The sequence below is a fragment of the Diabrotica virgifera genome, chromosome 10 (genome assembly GCF_917563875.1).
Source record: "Diabrotica virgifera virgifera chromosome 10, PGI_DIABVI_V3a".
NCBI classification, from domain to species: Eukaryota; Metazoa; Arthropoda; class Insecta; order Coleoptera; family Chrysomelidae; genus Diabrotica; species Diabrotica virgifera.
This window is the reverse complement of record NC_065452.1, coordinates 36,087,524-36,108,525: the sequence shown is the minus strand read 5'-3', so window position 1 is coordinate 36,108,525 and position 21,002 is coordinate 36,087,524. Positions and strand designations below refer to the sequence as shown.

The 21,002-nt window shown below is 32.4% G+C and overlaps 1 protein-coding gene across 2 annotated transcripts in view; it reads left to right on the top strand.

Annotated features, from left to right (window-relative positions):
• LOC114332535 (transcriptional coactivator YAP1-A-like) overlaps nucleotides 1–21,002 on the top strand; it is a 453,998-nt gene that overhangs the window by 105,575 nt on the left and 327,421 nt on the right. The window lies entirely within an intron of this gene.

Genomic DNA, 21,002 nt, shown 5'->3' with positions numbered 1-21,002 from the left:
GGAAATCGTCATGTTTGCGTTGTAGTGTTTCAATTTCCTTACATTTCTCCATTAGCCATGCTTCTTTTGCCCCTTTTATTTCCCTTAGTATACTCTTATGCAACTTTTTGTATTCATTGTCATTTCTACCTTTTAATTTCCTTCGCTCTTCCATCATCTGCAGTATTTTATCTGTCATCCATTCTTGCTTCTTTTATCTTTTTGATTTAAGATATTCATGCGAAAGTGTGTTAATAGATGTCTTCATTTCGTCACTAAGCCACTAAGAGTGTCTTCAACTATTTTCGCAAAATTCTTATTAATCTCTGTTTTTACTTTTTCCTGGATGTTATTTTCTTTCAGTAGTTTTATATCTATTTTGGGTCTCATTTTCTTATGAATTATTTTGAGTCGTATGTTGATCTTTGCACCCAACAGACTATGATCTGAGAAGACATCGGCGCCTGGATATGTTTTTGTTGAGGTGACAGAATTTCTAAACCTTTTGTTTATGTTGATAAAATCAATTTGGTTTCTTATGATTTTCCCTGGGGTATCACCGGGTGCTTTCCATGTATAAAGCCTATTTGCCCTTTTACATAATATATTTCAAAAGCGCAGTGAACAGTTTCGGCGATAAGGTGTCCCCCCTGACGTACTCCACGTTGTATCGGGAATTTCTGAGTTTGGAGATCACCCACTCTAAGGGCTTGTTTATATGCAGGCGGTTTGCCAACGTCGACGTCGCGGTTACACTGACTTTTGCGTTTTGTATATTATGTGTTTAATTATATTTATATACGAAGGGCTTAATGTGAAACAATGACAAGCCACACATGAGTTGAAATAGAGTTAGTGTTATTCTCGGTCAAAGTAATAGTGTAGCAAGCCACTAACAAATTATCTCAGCCCTTCGTTAATAGATGGCCCGATAAATCTATGGTCACACTATTGCATAGGCCTAGTTTGTTCTAGTATCTACTCGACATAATGACAAGCCACATCAAAATGGCGAACATGGGCGGAAGCGTTTCGAATAATTATTGAGTTCTGACGATTCTAGAAAGAAAAATGGTAAAGTTGACTTGACATTCGATGACAGTGACCGTGACCCTGACTATGTACAATCTAGAAGTGACACAAGTAGTGAAAATCCAGCGATATGTAACTTTTTCCTAAATGTGGCTTGTCACATTATTACCATTCAAGATTAATGTAGTGGCTCATGACGTGGCTTGTTATATTATTTCATTTGGTTGTAGGATAATGAACTAAGTTCGTCAATAAAAACCAAAAACACCCGTCAAAAATTCCAACAAGTTGATGGAGACAAAGAAATAAACACTGTTTAACACCTATATAGGGTTGAAAAACCACCCCGAACTCAGTCAATAATAGAAAATTCTGAATCTACATATGTATATCTAAAATTTGGGTAGTTATTATTAATGGAATAATGTAACAAGCCACATTTTTTTTAAATAAAGGCTGTTTTTTCTCGAGTTTCAAGTAATTTGATTAATATTGTTGTCAACTATAATCCCATAGGGCGTGATGAATCGAAATATCTAAAACTAAAACAATAAAAGTTGTTACTGGATTTTTTTAATATTATTTTTAACATTCAAAGTCAAATATCTCACTTTTACCTTTTTGAGACGTATCAGTGTTTCACATTAAGCCCTTCCTAGTCAATTCGGCATGCTGTCCAGGCTTCTAACATTTTTTGTTGATTTATGGTGTTTAAGGCATTTTCATAGTCCAGAAATATTAACGCTAGTGGTTTATTATATTCAGTAGGTACATTTTTCTATAAGATTTTTTATTACCAGTAGGTGATCGATTGTTTCGTAGCCTTTTCTAAAACCCGCCTGTTCTATGGGCTGATAAAATTCCAATTTATTTTTTAGTTGTTTGATAATTATTTTTGTAAATAGTTTATAAATATAGGAAACTAGACTTATGGGCCTGTAATTTCTGAGGACCTTTTTCATGAAGTATGATAATTTCTGCGATATGCCACTTAGTTGGTGTTATAAGGTTTGTTCGTAGTACGATCCAATCGATCAGCAACTGTTGCCAACCATCAGACGCATGCGCAGTGAACAGTTAGCGTTGCGCAGTTAACAGTTAGCGTTCGTAGACTAAGAACGCGCATGCGTCTGATGGTTGGCAACGGTTGCTGATCGTTCTACGAACAAACCTATTGTTTCCTGCAGACATCTAGTGAATAGTTTGGCCAGTACCTGTCGTAATCTTTTTCCAGCCACTTTCAAGAAGTCTGCCACTATTTCATCGCCTCCGGGGGACTTATTGTTTTTCATTTCTTGGACTGACCTTCGAACTTCATTGGGTGTTACGTCCGGTAAAATTTCAGATCACTGATTGATTATCCTAGGTAATGATCCACTCCGGTTACATTGCTGTTCTTTGTATAGTTGTCTATAAAAACTCTATACTGTTCATAATTTGATCTCTATCACCAATGATTCTCTATCCTTGATCCTCTAAACCTTGTTTATTCGATTCTATATCCCGTTTATCCGCGAGCGGTTTATCCTTGGGGCGGATTATCCGCGACTCTGTGGAAGCTTTTTGAAGTTATACTTCTTTAGGCGCGTTGGGAGTAAATTTATATGTGCGCGAATTATCAAAAGTCTTGGTCCTGAGCGCAGCTCAAACGTTATACGGGCTCTGATTGGGTAATTACAATGACCTGTCAACAATTGTTCAATATGTCGGTTATGGGTAAACAAATGTTGTGTATATTAGTTTTTGTTTTTATTGTTGTGAGGATAGAGAAAAAAGCAAGTTTATAATTGAAGTAACTTCTAAATAGTTTTTAAAAGCAACAGGTGCGTAATTATTGTAAATGTTTCAGTATTGTAATAAAAAATTACATAGGTACTTACCTATTTGGAAAATGTATGTACCTATCTAGTACGTAATGCTTTGATTTACATAAATTGATTACCGACAAAATTTATATCAATCTCCATCTAATATATTGTTTTCTTACTCTATGTTTTGTTGTTTTTTTCTATTTTAATTCCACAAAAACTAATATGATTAAATTCAGAACTGTCAAACAGTAAAACGTTCAGTTGGCCTATCTTCGCACATGACAGGTACGTGTAAGTGGTTAAATGAGTAGAGGCTTCGACCTCAAATCCTAAGTACCCGAATAAACGCGGGTTCGAATCCCAATGCAAGTTTTTATTTTTTTTATACATTGTATGATTGTAAGTATATTTGTTATATAATTTTTTTTCACAAAATGCATATTTAGTTAAAATTTTTGCCAACAATTATTGTTCAGAAATCATTCCTTTGTGGCATTTTTCAATGTGTTTGTGTGTGTTTTATTCTTTTATTTTTTTAATTATTTGTATTGTTTTAATAAAAATTTTTGAAAAGTACTAAGTATTAAAATTAGCTTAATATTTAAATAAAATAAAAATAACTGTTTAAAGTACATATTAATTTCGTTGGAATCATATAATAGAAGTATAACTTCTTACGTGCTTACAAAGTACACACACATTCTTTTTTAATATTAAACTGCCATCCACTTTGTCTTTGAAATATTGATTTTTAGGCCTCTCCGATAACTTCCTATACTGACTAGATTTACTAATGTCTGGAGATATTGTAAATTTTCTGCAAGAATGGCTGTGTCGTCAGCGTATCTGATATTGTTGATTTCTTCTTAGACATAAAATATACATAACACAAACTTATGTAGCATCCCTAGTATACTCCAGGGAAATAAGGCAAAAATATACCATGTTCGGGACACTTGAGCAGCCAGGTTGCAAATGGGTTTTTGGGTAGTATATACCTAATACATTATACATACAAAAATGTCCGTCACAGTTCGGACGAGAAATTTAGTTATTAACAAATGTGTCAAAAATGGCAGTTTTTTCGTTTAAATCGCTACGGGTAAAAATACGGTAATTAAATATCTTATTTATACTGTTATTCTGGTAGTAGATGAGCCAAGGTTTAAAATGGCAGTATTTGAATTTCGGTTCGATCATTTGTTGCTTCAGAAATTTCAAAATAAGACTAAAATTTTGAAAATAAAAAAATTGCTATAACTTTTGTGAAAATGACCTTAAGACTTTCATATTACACGAAAAGTTGAGACAAACAGTCCATATAATGCACAAAAAATTTTAAGACGATTCGTCAATTAGTTTAAATTTTATTCAATTTGTTTATCCCAATGAGCTTTTTTTTCGCAATAATATTGTTCAGAAAATAGTAATGTAATAGCAATTCTGTGAAAACCATATGAAAGAAGAAAAGTCATGATTTGAAAGTATTTAAAAAAAATCATTAAAAAGTCATTTTTATCATTCCGAAAACATTTTACTAAAGTAGGGTCATTTTTAGTTCATAAACAATTTGAATAACTTTGTTAATATTGACTGTAGATTAAAACTACTTTGGGATTTGAAAAGCTGGTATTTTTCTACGAATCTTCAAAGAAACACTTTTTGCCTAGGTTAATTACAGTCAAAGTTAGCCACTTTTTTTATTTAATTGACAGCTACTTTGTTTATAACAATTAAGCAACCCAACTAGCGCCATTTCGAAGTTGAAGGTATATAGTTTATGTGTAAAAGTTTGAGTAAACTTTAAACTTACACAGAGTTGTTAATAAAGCTTTAAAAATAACGTTCTAACGAAATTGATTTGTGGTCGGTGGAAATGAATTATTAAAATCCGTGCACTCAAAAAATGAAACTGATTCTTCAAACATATGCTGCGATTAATATCTCCAGAGCTTGTTGATGGATTTTGATCATAATTTTTTTTAAATTGTATGCACTTGTAGTCTTGTAGAGTACGTTATGTACGTAAATCCCCACCTAACATTTCAAAATGTTAGGGGGAGTTCCCCTTATCACTCAAGGATATGAAAAATAGATTACGACCGATTCAAAGACCTACCGAATATACATATTATATAATTTCATAAAAATCGGTCAAGCGGTCTCGGAGGAGTATGACAACTAACACTGTGACAGGAGAATTTTATAGATGTAAATATATATATGGGTATTAACAAATAGGGGTTGGTGATGAAAAAGTGTAAATTAAAGGTTGTATGTATTTTTTAATCCTACATCATATAAAATTAAGATAGACAATTTTGTCAAAAAAAAATAAAAAAAATGTCAGGGGGGCAACCCCCGTTATGGATATGAAAAATAGATTAAAACCTATTCTCAGTCCCATAGGATACACTTGTAAAATTTCATAAAAATCGGCCAAGCTGTTTCGGAGTAGTATGGTAACTAACACTGTTACAGGAGAATTTTATGTATATTGAAGTAACTGTGAATTGAATAATAAAAGTGGCTAACTTTGACCGTAATTAACATAGGCGAAAAGTTTTTTTTTGAAAATTTGTGTAAAAATACCAGCTTTTGAAATTCCAAGGTAAATTTACTCTACAATCAATATTAACAAAGCTATTCAAATTGTTTTCAAGCCAAAAATGACTCTACTTTAGTAAAATGTTTTCGTAATGACAAAAATTACTTTTTAATGATTTTCTTCAATAATTTGAAAACAAGACTATTGTTCTTTCATGTGTTTTCACAGAATTTCTATATAATTATTATTTTCAGAACAATAACATTACAAAAAAAAAAGCTCCTTGGGATAAACAAATTGAATAACATTTAAACTAATTGACGAATCGTCTTATAATTTTTTGTGCAGTATATGGACTCTTTGACTCAACTATTTGTGAAATATAAAAGTCGTAAGGTCACTTTCGCGCAAGTTATAGCAAATTTTTTATTTTCGAAATTTTAGTTTTATTTTGCAATTTTCGAAGCAACAAATGATCTGACCAAAATTAAAGAAACTGCCGTTTTAACCATTGGCTCATCTACTAGAAGAAGAATACTATAAATAAGATATTTAATTATCCTATTTTTACCTGTAGCGATTTAAACGAAAAAACTGCCATTTTTGACCCTTATTTGTTAATAACTAAAATTCTCGTCCGAACTGTGACGGGAATTTTTGTATGTCTAATGTATTAGGTATATAGTACCCAAAAAACCCATTTGCAACCTGGCTGCTCAAGTGTCCCGACAAAAACCTTATTTCCCTGGAGTAGTATGTTGAACAACAAACATTCTCTGACTCACACCTGGTTTCTTTGAAAATTTTTATTACGGCTCTCTTCATACGAGATTCGAATAATATCTCTTGCGTCTTGTGGTTACTTTCTATTCAGGAAATGGCCTTCCTTTATCTTCTGCATTGCATACAGATAAATGTATAAATAAACACATTCTCTGTTGCCATGTGAAGGCAACATTGTTTTTAAATTGTTTATATAGGAATTCAAAAATTACCTACATTGATATCAAAACAAGTAACGTAGCACGTGATAGATTCAGTGACATAATTGACATAAAAGGTACCAATGTAATGCCAAAAAATTTAACGGATGTCTCGTGTCTAGTCAGTTATTGTAAAAACGTATTGTTGTGCAGGAAAGCGCTGTTGTCAAATAAAAAATATCTAGATATTTTAAAAAACACTTACCAGGTACACAGTAGGGTGGGTCGAAAAAAAAAATAATGTTTCATTTTTTAATCGCTATACCGCGGAAAACTTGCCTTTGGTTTGGGGTATATAAGTAAAATGCAAAATAAAATGAAGATATATATTGAACCCCCAGCTAGCGCATCATACTTAAAATTTAGTTTTTTTTTCAGAAATCAGGACATTTTTCAATTATTTTTACAATCTTTAGCCAATAATATTTGAACGTGCTATAGTGAAAACTGTTTAGTTAATAATGTAGTTTAAAAAATAGGAAATATATTTGAAAAGGACAATATCCTTTAATTTGCGGTAGCGCAAAATACTCAAAAATTGGTAAAATTCACATATTATTAGCACCTTAAAAGAAGGTGTGGTCTAATATGTTGTGTTGGGTGTTAATAGCACAATCCATTTTTTGTTCTTTTACTTTACACTCCATTTAATTGGAATAAAATTATTATAGTGTGTTTAAAGTTATAAAGTATAAAGGATATAAATAAAACAACTTATGCTTTTAATAACATGTTTAATTGAAACAAAAAAGAAACCAAATTGTAGCCTAACAATGTCAGCAAATTAAATGAAATTTTGACTTAAGAAAGAGTATTTTACTCACTATTTCTGAGTGGATACGTTGAAGCTGCGATTGCTGTCAAACTTTGGCATCGAAGCTCTGGATGTTACGGTTGATCTTATGAAACCATCTCGTTCCTTAGCACCGACGTCTTTTTTAGATGCTTCAGTCACTAACTTGACGCAGCATTCCACGGCTTGGGTACTCTGGACTTATATGTTCGAGAACCGGGTCCACTTTCCCACTCTCGATGGTTGACTACAGCTAACAGTATTTTGAGACAGTATGTAAGGGTGGAAACGCCTTCAGTTGAACATAAATTGTTAGTATCCTTCATTCTTAAATCATAAATTCCTGTATGGTTCAAAATAAGGAACAGCAAATACATAACAGATGGACCTGAACACGTTTTTGAGGCTATCAAATCAACCAGATTCTACCAGAGAATTTGATTAAAGTAGTTGATCCTGTAATCGAAAGAAATGCATTTTTTTCCACCCAGAAATTTTATTACTGAGGATGATAGTTGATGAAAGGAAGCACATAAGAGAATTAGGCAGAGAATCAAAGCAAGGATTTTAGCTACAAAAACAGAAACAATTAGGGTTTTTCGACCTTCAAAAATCAACTTTCATGCGACTGACTATACTGAATTAATTGATTGGAACACCACTGAAATTACACCACCACCACTGTTACGGAGAATCTCAGATGATGAAGTTTGGGCTAAAATCACTGCTGGTGAAACACCCGAGGATTGGAACTTTGGAAAATTTCCATGTCATACTCAAGCCGTGGAACGCTGCGTCAAGTTAGTGACTGAAGTATCTAAAAAAGTCGTCGGTGCTAAGGAACGAGATGGTTTCATAAGATCTGCCATAGCATCCAGAGCTTCGATGCCAAAGTTTGACAGCAAGCTCAGCTTCAACGTACCCACTCATAGATAATCAATAAAAGACTCTTTCTAACGTCAAAATTTCATTTAATTTGTTGACATTGTTTGGCTACAATTTGGTTTCTTTTTTGTTTCAATTAAACATGTTATTAAAATTATAAGTTGCTTTATTTATATCCTTTATAACTTTAAACGCACTATATTAATTCTATTCCAATTAAATGGAGTGTAAAGTAAAAGAACAAAAAATGGATTGTGCTATTAACACCCAACATACTAGATCACACCTTCTTTTAAGGTGCTAATATGCGTATGCAGTTTGTAAGAAACAATTCAACATCCCGTATCTCGGAAACGAAACATTTGCAAACATACGTTTATAAAGCAAACTGTCATTATTTTTTCATGCAGAATTACCCCTTAAAGTTTGTCCCACTTATTTACAAACACCGTGTATTGATGAAGAACATGTTTAGTTGTTAAAGTAGCTAACTTTTTTATTATCCAACATAAATGAATGAATCAAAAAACAGAATGTTAAGAAAAAAACACAGTTTGATTCGTACACCCGGTATACAATAAAAATTTACCTGTTTGGCAACAATATTATTACAGCGATATTGTTAAAGAATCAGGCTATAACATACTAAAAAAATCACTTAAATCGGCCAACAGGTTTAGGAAATACGAGACATCAAAAATGACCAAATTTTTAAGTGGGCCGATTTCTATGCACGTAAGTTTATATGTATTGGGACCGTGCAAGTTTGGCAAAGCGACACCTGGTTTCTACGCTCAGCAATATTTTTCGAACTTTTAATTACATTGGCCAATTATATTAGTCCTGGTTACTGGATAATTGTCAAGGCCATAGTCCAAAAAAATAATAAGAAAAAATAAGATTCAGGTTATGTTATTAAAACGTAAACAATTGTATGTAGTAAATAAAATTAGTTATTAAAATGCAGTACTGCAAGCAAAATACAATTAATTAAATTTACATTTATATAATAATTGCATATCATATCAATATTGTGAAGCAATATATAATTTTTCTTCTTCAATGACAGTAGGTATGAAATATACGTCAATTTGACAATTTCAATTGACAATATGAATTATTTAAGAAAGTTGCAATATTTCTCCGCTATTCGCGCAAGATCGTTTCTCGTATCCCCTCCAAGTACTTGCACACCGCGAATAGTGTGATACCTAAATATTTAAACACCACCATTTTTATTATCTGAACCTCCAGCTTCAATTTACATCTTAGTTTACTGTAACCATGCATTTAGTCTTTTTGTTGAACACGTTAAATTTTTTGGCGGTTATATTAAATCGGTGCAGCATACGTAGTAAATCATCTTCACTTTGAGACATAAGTATTGCGCCGGCTGCATATCAGAATATTTTAAGTTGTTTTTGAGGCCCGTTTATCGTTCTTACTCTTTTGATTATTTCCTCGATGATCAGTTTGAACAATAGAAGACTCAATGAAGGAATGCCTCTGTCTTATGAAAGCTTATAATGCAATTTCTTTTGATGAAATAGTTTCTTAAAAATCTTCATCACAATGCGAGGGCGAGGCAAATGTGTTGGAATGCTGGATGTAGATCCATCAAGCTTAATCTGCTGATTTTCAATAAATATTACACCAAGAAAAGAATTCAAAAAGCATCATACAGTTTCCTCTTTGCCTTCCGTAAACTTACTATTTGGCTTTGTAAGTAGTTCAGTGCCCAAGAGTAGTTTTTTGGTGTGTTCTGGGTTATAAAGAAACTAGAATTTTCAAAACTATTCGCATCCCTTATAGTTCAGGCCGGATCTGTTTTGAGATGGACGTTGAGAGGTGACTCTAATTTTTTTGTAGAAATTGCTTGGAATTAACCCATATAATAATAATTGAGTTATCCTCCCACTCAAAAAGGTCCGGAACATTGTTTAAATAATCAGAATGTCAAAAAATGAAGGAAAAATTCGATTTTTTTCTTCGTTTCTTGATTATAACTTTAAAAGTATTCACTTCTGAGAAAAGTTTGTTAAATTATCCAATTAAATTTCCTACAATATAAGATTGGTTAAAAATTTTTGAAATTTTTTACAATTGTTGCAAAATAGCAATAATTGCGAAAAAAACATAAAAAACAAGTATTCGCATTTTACGTTTTTCAACAATTTCTGCTACAATTAGGACCTTCATATTTCACCCAGAAAAACTATATGACATGGTAAAACAATACTGTAGATTTAGTTAAGATCGGTCCAATAGATTTTGCAAAATAAATTTTACAGAACACCTTCCGCAAAATAAAATCATTTTTTCAAAATGTTACATGACTGAAAATAAAGCAGATAGCAAGTTAAAATTTTTTTACAAATAGAATAATACTGTACCTTTGTGTTCGATTCACACAAGTTGATTTCCACCAAAATTTCTTCCAATCTTTATCTAATATATTATTTTCTTACTCTAAAGGTATGTTGTTGTATGTTCATATTTTAATTCCACAAAAATTAAACTAATTTGATTATTGTTTGTGAAAAATTGTTTATAAACAATTGCATATGTTTAAAATTAATACACTTTTATTTTCTAAGTTAAAATATATGAAAAAGAAAGTTTTTGCTAAAAAAAGTGTTATTTCAAAGGACAGAGTATGTGTTTTTACTTTGCAATAAACAAATTTATTTATTTATTTCTAAATGTACTAAAAATTAAAATTAATCAATCATTATTAAAGGTCATTAGAATGCCCAATCAGAGCGAACGTATCCGCTGTCCTACGCGTAGCACCAAAAATGAATGTTTATTTAAAAAAAATCCTGACGCCGTGGTAGTTAACCGATTTTTATTTTGCAAACTGCAAATGAAAGGGACAGTATTCTTCTATATGTAAAAAAAATTAACTTGCTGTCTGCTTTATTTTCAGTGCTGCAACATTTTGAAAAAATGAATTTTTTTTGCGAAAACTGGATTGCAAAATTTATTTTGCAAAATCTATTAAACCGATCTTGATGAAATGTACAATATTGTTTTATCATATCACAAAGTTTTTTTGGGTGAAATATAAAGGTCCTAAGTGTAGCATAAAAAAATCGAATTTTTCCTTCATTTTTTGACATTTTGATTATTTAAACAATGTTCCGAACCTTTTTGAGTGGGAGGATAACTCAAATATTATTATATGAGTTATTTTCAAGCAACTTCTGCAAAAAAATATGAGTCACCTCTTAACATCTAAATGTACTAATATTTTTACAGATGCGCCCAGGTCTATTAAGCAATTGGAAAGCATAGTCCCCTTTTTAGGCAATGATGTAGTGTTTATTCATTTTCATATCTTAGGCTTCGTCTTTAATAAAGTGTTCCTGATTTTCGAACAGATTAAAATGAAATAAATATGTCAAGTGACGCCATCATTACTGCCCTTCAGTAGAATATCAACTGTCAAATTCACACTACATGACTATCACAACTATAGGCCAGGGTAATCAGACAAAAATATACCCTGTTCGTGACACTTCAGCAGCCAGGGTACTGAAGCGTTTTTTCGACAAGTAATACTTATAGGAACAAATTGTAACTATTTCCTGCGTAGGATCTGGCGGCCATTTTTATTTATAAACAATTAACTGTCAAAAAATGGCATTTTTCCCTTTTTTTTCAAATCAATGGAAAACAGTGAAACTTATGATTTTTTTAGTACAAATATCTTTGAGATTATGGAAAAAGCTTTAAAATGACATATTACAAAGTTTGATATACTCATTTATCGCTAATATAATTGCGAAAAAAGACCGGAATTACAAAAAAAAAATTATTTTCGCAATATCTATTGTAAAAATTAGTGTACAGCTTTGAAATTTTTGTCAAATGAGGGTTCTTTGGTGCTTAATATGTGATAAAAATTTCAAAGCGATTCATTCAATTGTTTAAATTTTATTCAAATTGTTTATCCCAATAACATGTCAGAAAAAAATGACGTTAGAACCATTCCACAGGTGTCAAATGAAAGAGCATGAGCTATATTTGCAACTTGGTTTAAAAAAAGCGAATAAAAAATGCATTTATTAGTAATAAATAATTATGCAAAAGTATCGTAAATCTTTCCTTATAAACTTTTTGAATAACTTTTTCCAAAAAAATTAACTTTTACCCTGTTTTAAGTGCACAACTACCAAGTAATGTTATTTATATCATAATTAATAAAAAATTGTAATAAATATATATAATTTCTTATATAACAAAATAAAAAGTTTATAAGGAAAGATTTACGATACTTTTGCATAATTATTTATTACTAATAAATGCATTTTTTTATTCGCTTTTTTTAAACCAAGTTGAAAATATAGCTCATGCTCTGTCATTTGGCACCTGTGGAATGGTTCTAACGTCATTTTTTCTGACTTATGTTATTGCAAAAAAAATGCCCTCTGAGATAAACAATTTGAATAAAATTTAAACAATTGAATGAATCGCTTTGAAATTTTTATCACATATTAAGCACCAAAGAGCCCTTATATGACAAAAATTTCAAAGTTGTACACTAATTTTTACAATAGATACTGCGAAATAATTTTTTTATGCAATTCCGACCTTTTTTCGCAATTATATTAACAATAAATGAGTATATCAAACTTTGTAATACGTCATTTTAAAGCTTTTTCCATAATCTCAAAGATATTTGTACTAAAAGAATTATAAGTTTCACTGTTTTCCATTGATTTGAAAAAAAGGGAAAAATGCCATTTTTTGACACTTATTGTTTATAAATAAAAATGGCCGCCAGATCCTACGCAGGAAATACTTACAATTTGCTCTTATAGGTATTACCTGTCGAAAAAACGCTTCAGTACCCTGGCTGCTCGAGTGTCATGGAGAAAACCTTATTACCCTGGACTAATACGTCAATTAGGACATAGACATTCATTACATTCCGTTCAATTCCTTCAAAAAAGCTTCCTCCAAGTTCCATTCCAATGAGGTCTGATTTTCTACTTTGTCGGAATCTTTGAAAACTAATCCGGCAAGAAATTGAACATGGGACATTACAACACATAAAGCAGTTTATGGATACCTACATATCTCATTAACGCAGAAAATTTTACGACAGCGCCAGCGTTTAGAATGACCAATAAATAGTGATTTACACGAAAGCGAATCGATTTTAAGTATGCTGTAAATACACCCATTAGTACAATATGTTACTAATTTGTGTATTTTTATAAAGCGGACTTACAGGGTGAGTAGAAACACTAGCGCAAACCCGAACACCTTATGGTAGAATGACCATAATGAACGAATAAAAAAAATCAAGAAGCTATTGAAAGTCTCTCTGGGTTCCTAATTTGTTGTCAGGATGTAAAACGATTTTGTAATTTATTAACTTAACTGTTATATGCATAATTTTTTGTATCCACCTCTCGTCCTTCATTCTGGCTACATGGCCGGCCCAATTCCACTTCAGCCATGCTATTCGCTCTCAATACATCTGTGACGCCTGTCTTTCTTCTGATTTCCTCGTTTCTTTAGACTTTCTCTGAGCGTCAGTCCAAGTAATGACCGATCCATTCTTCTTTGGGCCACTCTAAAGGCTCGTTTTCACGCTACGCCTTATTGTACGTTTTGTGTGTCATGCCAAACGTACGTTTTGTGAATAAGCGGATTTAATTTTTTCGATTCGACAAGACGTACGTTTTGCTGTTTTCACGCTACGTCTTATTGTACGTTTTGTGTGCTAGGATTTGTTCTCCGCCTATTCACAAAACGTACGTTTTGTCGTACGTTTTGCATGACACACAAAATGTACAATAAGACGTAGCGTTAAGCGTCGTTTTCACGCTACGTCTTATTGTACGTTTTGTGTGTCATGCAAAACGTACGACAAAACGTACGTTTTGTGAATAAGCGGATTTAATTTTTTCGATTCGACAAGACGTACGTTTTGCTGGTTTCACGCTACGTCTTATTGTACGTTTTGTGTGTCGACAAGACGTACGTTTTGCTTTACACGCCATATTATACACTAGACAAAACGTACGTTTTGTCGTACGTTTTGCATGACACACAAAACGTACAATAAGACGTATCGTGAAAACGAGCCTTAACGAGCCTTAAGTTTGTTTGATGAGGCCTGGGTTAACGATAGCGTTTCGGCGCCGTAAGTAATAGAGAGATATTGCAAATTTAACACAGCCTACGTTGCGCTATTTACACAGCGCTATTTTGACAGAATTGACATTTCTCAGACGTTTCATAAATGCAGATATTGCTCAACATTTTGGTTGCGGTATTTTACGGCTCGATTAAGATTAGTTGTTTATCTAATTTGTACTCAAAATCCAGAATTTAATTTAGATGGAAGAAAGGTTTGTATTTTCTTCCAAATATCGAGCAAGAGAAACAAATGATCCTTGAATCCTTGATCCCCTTCATGTTTTCCTGATCTAACGTCCAATTTTCTGAAGAAGTCAATAGATTTTGACATAAAACTTGTTTTAATAAACACAAATCGTCATCAGACGTAAATCTAATTCGTTTGCTACTGTCTGAGGTAGTCATTTTAGCAAATTATTACGAATAAAGTTGGTTTAAATGAAAGGTAAACAACAAACATAACCTGAAAACAAAATAACGCAGCGAATACCGCACAGCGTAACGACTCCCCTAATAACGGAAGGCCGTATTTCCAATAGAGAGATATTGCAAATTTAACACAGCCTACGTTGCGCTATTTACACCGCGCTATTTTGACAGAATTGACATTTCTCAGACGTTTCATAAATGCAGATATTGCTCAACATTTTGGTTGCGGTATTTTACGGCTCAATTAAGATTAGTTATTTATCTAATTTGTCCTCAAAATCCAGAATTTAATTTAGATGGAAGAATGGTTTGTATTTTCTTCCAAATATCGAGTAAGAGAAACAAATGATCCTTGAATGTTCTTATAAATAAAAGATTTTCCTGTTGCACTCTTCATGTTTTCCTGAACTAACGTCAAATTTTCTGTAGAAGTCAATGGATTTTGACATAAAACTTGTTTTAATAAACACAAATCGTCATCAGACGTAAATCTAATTCGTTTGCTACTGTCTGAGGTACCCATTTTAGCAAATTATTACGAATAAATTTGGTTTAAATGAAAGATAAACAACAAACATAACCTGAAAACGAAATAGCGCAACGAATACCGCACAGCGTAACGACTCCTGTAATAACGGCAGGCGGTATTTTCAATAACGCAGCGTAAGCCAGATATCACATCTGCGCATGCTCTACTGTCAAAATAACGCGTGCTGTAATACAGCAAGTGCAAAAAAGACTCAGCAATATCTCTCTAATGACTGGAAGCTAGCACACCTTGGTTGAACGTCTGATAGAGCTCCATATGCAGTGTTGCCAACCGCATTTCTTTAGATTATCCGATGATCGCTCGAAAAAGATCCCATTTGTCACGAAAAGATCCCATTTGTCACGAAAAGATACGCTCATTGGCGTAACCAGGGGGGTTGGGGATTATAACTCCCCCCATTGGGATGAACTTTGAGCTCTCTACGCTTAACACAATTACTATTCCATACCCCTCAGAGGGACGCGACCGAAAATAGTGACAACTCTACCTTATCGGTAATAGTCTACGAGAAGTGCAGGGTAAATTGAAGATGGAGTTACAAAAAAAAAACTTTGTATGTCTTTGTACTCACTTTATAATGCTCAAAAAATTACAGGATCTGGATTTCAATGCATATTTTTTTATACTTCTCGTATCAAAGTTACGCGTGAAGTTTGGCGTTTTAATGACAGTAGCGATTTTGGCGGCGACCTCTCCCAGAGACCATCCAGTAGTTGTAACCCCCTTTACCTTAGGACCATCTCACAGAGCCCATCCAGTAGTTGTAACCCCCCTTAGGATCATCCTGGTTTCTTTTATCTTTTTTCATATTGAATACATTACTTAAAACCCTTTGTAGAACAAATACCAATGAAATTACTTTTTTTAAATTAGGAAACAAATATATGTTATCTTCATTTTTTAATTTTACCATTTATCCATTATAAAAAAGTATTTTCACAAACCAAAACTTATTTCAACAGACGTTTACTTAAGCATTGCACTGTACATAAAATAAAAATAAATCGTGCCGTAGCTATCAAAGACTAAAAAGCCATAAATAAAATCGGACGGCAGAATCCCTGTTATTGAAATTTGAATTGGATCAGTATGCCTTAAGTGGAAACATTTGTGCATTCAAATTCTAAACAAAACAATTCGCACAGGTCCATTTTGTCCGTTCATCATCCAATTCATCCAATATATAGGCTATTTATAGAAATTTGGGTGGAACCAAAGAAAATTAATGTATTGTTGGGAATATATGAATGAGAAGCGGAGAAGCGAAGAAATAAGTTTTTTTTTAGTTTATTTTTGTGGTTAGTCTGTTGTAGTAGATTGGTAGATACACTGAAAAATATACGCAAATATCCGATTTATTTAAAGATACGAAGAAGATACGACAACTCTCAAAAAGACACACAAATCGGGTAATTATACGCCGTCCACTGTGGCCCATGATACACTGTCCATATGTAGCCCATGATTAATTGATTCTTCTTTGTAGTTCGACAGTTTGATTGTCCGTGGAATTTGGATTTCATGCCACAAGTATTTATATTTATGGACCAATGCTATTTCGTTGGAGTCGACTTTTGGATTTTTGCTTGGTACCATGTTTGTCATGTGTATCTTTCCAAAATTTATGTTTAAACCAACTTTCTTACAGGCGGCATCTAACTAAGTAAGTATAGTTCTATTGTCTGTTATAAGAACTATGTCGTCTGCGAATCGTAGATGGGAGAGCCTTTCGCTGTAGACAGTTATTCCTTTGGCGTCTGACTCCAATTAGGCAATCCAAACCACGTGATTTTTAATGACAGGACGTATGGCAGGCAATTCAGCGTTGCCAGAGTTGTTACAATTGTACCAATTTGATACAATTAACAACCAAACTTTTGATACTAAAGTCTCCTAAAGTAAAAACCTAAAATTTTGTGACATAAGAAATTTGCTTCAAGTAATATTAAACGACTTTTTTTAAGTTTTTGTACAAAATGTGTTGGTTTAGTACTATGTGTCACTATTCCAGTAATTCCGGTACGGTACATTTACAAAAATTTCTCTGGCAACACTGCACACAAGCGATTTTATTGGATAATTTATTTAAATTAAAATTTCAAATTTACGATACAATGTGGTATTACTAGGTACCTAACATAATAAAATATATAATACCCCAATGATTTTACCTAAAATCTATATTAGGGATGCTCAATATTATTTTTTATTAAACTTATAATACATAAAATTTGTTAACCTAACTTTCTTCAATCTTCCAAATTACTTAGTTAAAACTTTTTAACTACTTATTAAAGTTTATTGACGTAAGCAATATTTTTTACTATGTCACAGAAGTATTTAGCAATACTTACACGGACATAAAATACGAAAATTACTTTAAAATACTAAAATAACACTATACTATCATATGCTTTCAATGTATTGCATGCCAGCCGCCAGACATATTGGAATAGTTTGACAGATCGTTGGATTCCCTAATTGTTTGAAAGTTTGTTCAAGTACTACCGTAAAGAGTTTGGGAGATAACGTGCGTCTCTGTCTAATTCCTCTTATGCATAATAATTGCCTTGCATAATAAGTTGTAATAATGAATATTTTTGCACATATCCTAAGTACCTACTCAAGTTTTCGTTTGACACTCTTTGGGGCCGTTCAAGATTACGTAACGCAGTATGGAGGGAGGGAAGTTTCAATGATGCACATGCTATTTCAATCCGCGTTTTAATTTCTTTGGTTTGGTCTACATTTGATGTTATCCGTGTTCTCAAGTATTTGTAGGTATCCACATCCACACTCTTAATTAACGAGTATTCAATAAACAATTGGATGTTTGCATCTGCTGATTTAATAATGATCATGCATTTAGTTTTCTTCAAATACATCTTCAGCCCGTATTCGTGACAGCATTCGTTTAAAGGCGTTGCTTTACGTTCTCTGTCTCTGTAGACATTGAAAAGTAGTGGGGACAGCACGCAACCCTGGCGTACTTCTCTCTGGATTTTGATATCTCGGGTGTTCTTGTTGTCAACTCTTGGCAGTTTGATTTTAATATATATTTGATATAATTTTCATATTACCTCTGTCAATATTTTTGCTTTTTAATATATATCTACAAGATTTTTATATTACACCTTATCAAATGCCTTTTAAAAGTCTACAATACATAAGTACATGTCCTGATTCATATCCATGCATCTTTGGGCCAACACGTTCAAGCTGAATAAAGCATCTCTTGTAGCCACATCATTTCTAAAGTCAAATTGTGTCTCAGTAATTTCATATTCAAGAGTTTGAACAATTCTGCTGTGTATTATTTTCAAAAATGTTTAAAGTGTGTGACTTATTAAATCTATGATCTGAGCAAGTTGTTGCACTTGACTTTTTGGAAATTGTTACAAAGGGCGATTGCAGCCATTGTCTGGAGATTGTGAGTTTACTCATTACATCAATAACATCTTCATCAATGAGTTTGAATAAATCCATTGGCACATTATTTGGTCCAGTAACTTTGCCATCTTTTGCGTTTTTGATGACATGACTTCTTCTCGTAATATTGGTGATCCGGTATCCTCTGTGGTTTCTAATGACAGTTCTTCTCTTTCATCGTTAAATAGTTGTATGTAATTGGTCCAGTGACATAGTCTCTACTTCATATCAGTAAGAATATCTCCTTTATCATTTTAACGGATATTCGTTCTTGTGCTATTTCTAGTTCTAGAATCTGTAATTGTTTTGATTTCTGTCTGTAAATTAAAGCTATCATACTTTTTATCCAGATATTCTATTTACTTGCATCTGTCGGAGAGTCACCTCTCTTTTGCCTCTCGAATTTTCTTTCTGACGTTTCCCTGAAATTCTTTGTAATTAATCAAGTCTTTTGCTTTATTTTTTTTTTCATTCTTCCATAAGTTGAAGAATTTCTAGTGTCATCCAAGGATTTCTTTCTTCTCCAAGTGGTTTGAGAGTTTGTTGTTCAACTTACACAAAGGTGTGTTGAATTTTTCCTACTTTGAATGTAATATAATAATTTAGATGTCAAATTATCTTTCTCTCATTTAAAACCGAGTCACCTGACATAAAAAATTCACATGGTAGTAAAATTGTATTAAAGTATTAAAATACGTTTACTTAATTTATTTGTAATAGACTTATACACTTTATACATATAACATTGTTTAATTACCTTATTTAATTGCACTTTGATTGAATTTTGCTTTGTCATCGTGAGTTGCGGTTACCGTGTCCCAAATAATCGTTTTCCCTAAAAGACTTCTTCGATAATTTTGGTTAAATTGTGGCAAGAATCAATTAGATTGATTCAGTGTGCCTTGCAATTATATTTACAGTTAGATTAACATCTAATAAAAATGTGATCATATCTAAAATATGGGTTGTATCCGCTATAATACATTCATTAATTTTAAATATTGAATAACCAATACCAACTTTAGTAGGTATTATAGTCATAGTATTTTAGGCATTGGGCTAGATATTTTTTAGGGTAAATAGTCTAGATTTCTAGATATTTGCTTTTTCTGGTCGGCTTCTTCCTTATTATACAATAGGATCTTCTTCATGGTCAGCTGGATAACCCTTTGTAAATCTGTAAAAATCTATGATTTTCCACCACAAATCTATATGTTCCTTGTTTTGCTTTTCCTTCTGTAACCTCTTGTATGTAAAACTTTTAATGCTTTCAATGTTGTAATCTTCTATGGTTAGATTCTGTAACCCTATTTCTCTTGATTTGCTGATATTCTTGTATTTTTTTTTTAAATTTCATTAACTTTTGGCAACTATTTTGTGCCGCTCTTTCTATCGAATTAAATGCTTGTCAAATGTTTCTTGCTTGTAGCTGTCATATCGATGTTATCTACAAACGCTAGTATTTGTACACTTTTTGTTATTATTGTTCCTCTTGTGTTGACTTCTGAATATCGTGGTTATTTTCTCTAATGTGATGTTATATAGAATACAATAATATAAGGCATGACCTTGTCGTAGGTCTTCTCTAACATAAATTTTAACTTTAGTTCGTTTTGCATTCAAATTTTGCTCTGTCTCTGCTCTTCTTAGTGTTTCTCTTACTGTCGCAATGAGCTGTATTGGAATATTTAAATCTTGCAGTGTCTTAAGTCTTAATAATATACACTACTCCCAAGAAATTAACGCACCACCTTAAAAATAGGTCATTTTTGATGTCTCAAATTTCCTAAACCTGTTGTCCGATTTAAGTGATTTTTTTAATATGTTATAACCTCGTTCTTTAAAAATATCGCTGTAATAACATTGTTGCTAGACAGGTAAATTGTCATTGTATACCGGGTGTACCAATCAAACTGTTTTTTTTTTCAAAGTTTACCACACCCTGTGGAATATTCTAGCATTTATAAAATGTTGAAATTAAAACCCAATTGTAGCGTCAGGTTTTCTTAACATTCTGTTTTTTAATTCATTCGCTTATGTTAGATATTAGAAAAATTAGGTACCTACTTTAACAACTAGCCATGTTTTTCATCAATACAAGGTGTTTCTAAATAAGTGCGACAAATTTTAAAAGGTAATTCTGCATGAAAAATAATGACAGTTTGATTTATAAACATATGTCCGCAAATGCTTCGTTTCCGAGATACGGGATGTTGAATTTTTTTTACAAACTGACGATTTATTTATTGCTCTAAAACCGGTAGAGATATGAAAGTGAAATTTGGTAGGTTCTAAGAGGTAGTTATTGCGCAGTTTTTGACATACTATTAAGTATTTTATATTCTCCATTGGCGCGCATATAGGTCTTACGACCCTTATGTGCGCCAATGGTGAATGTAAAATTCTT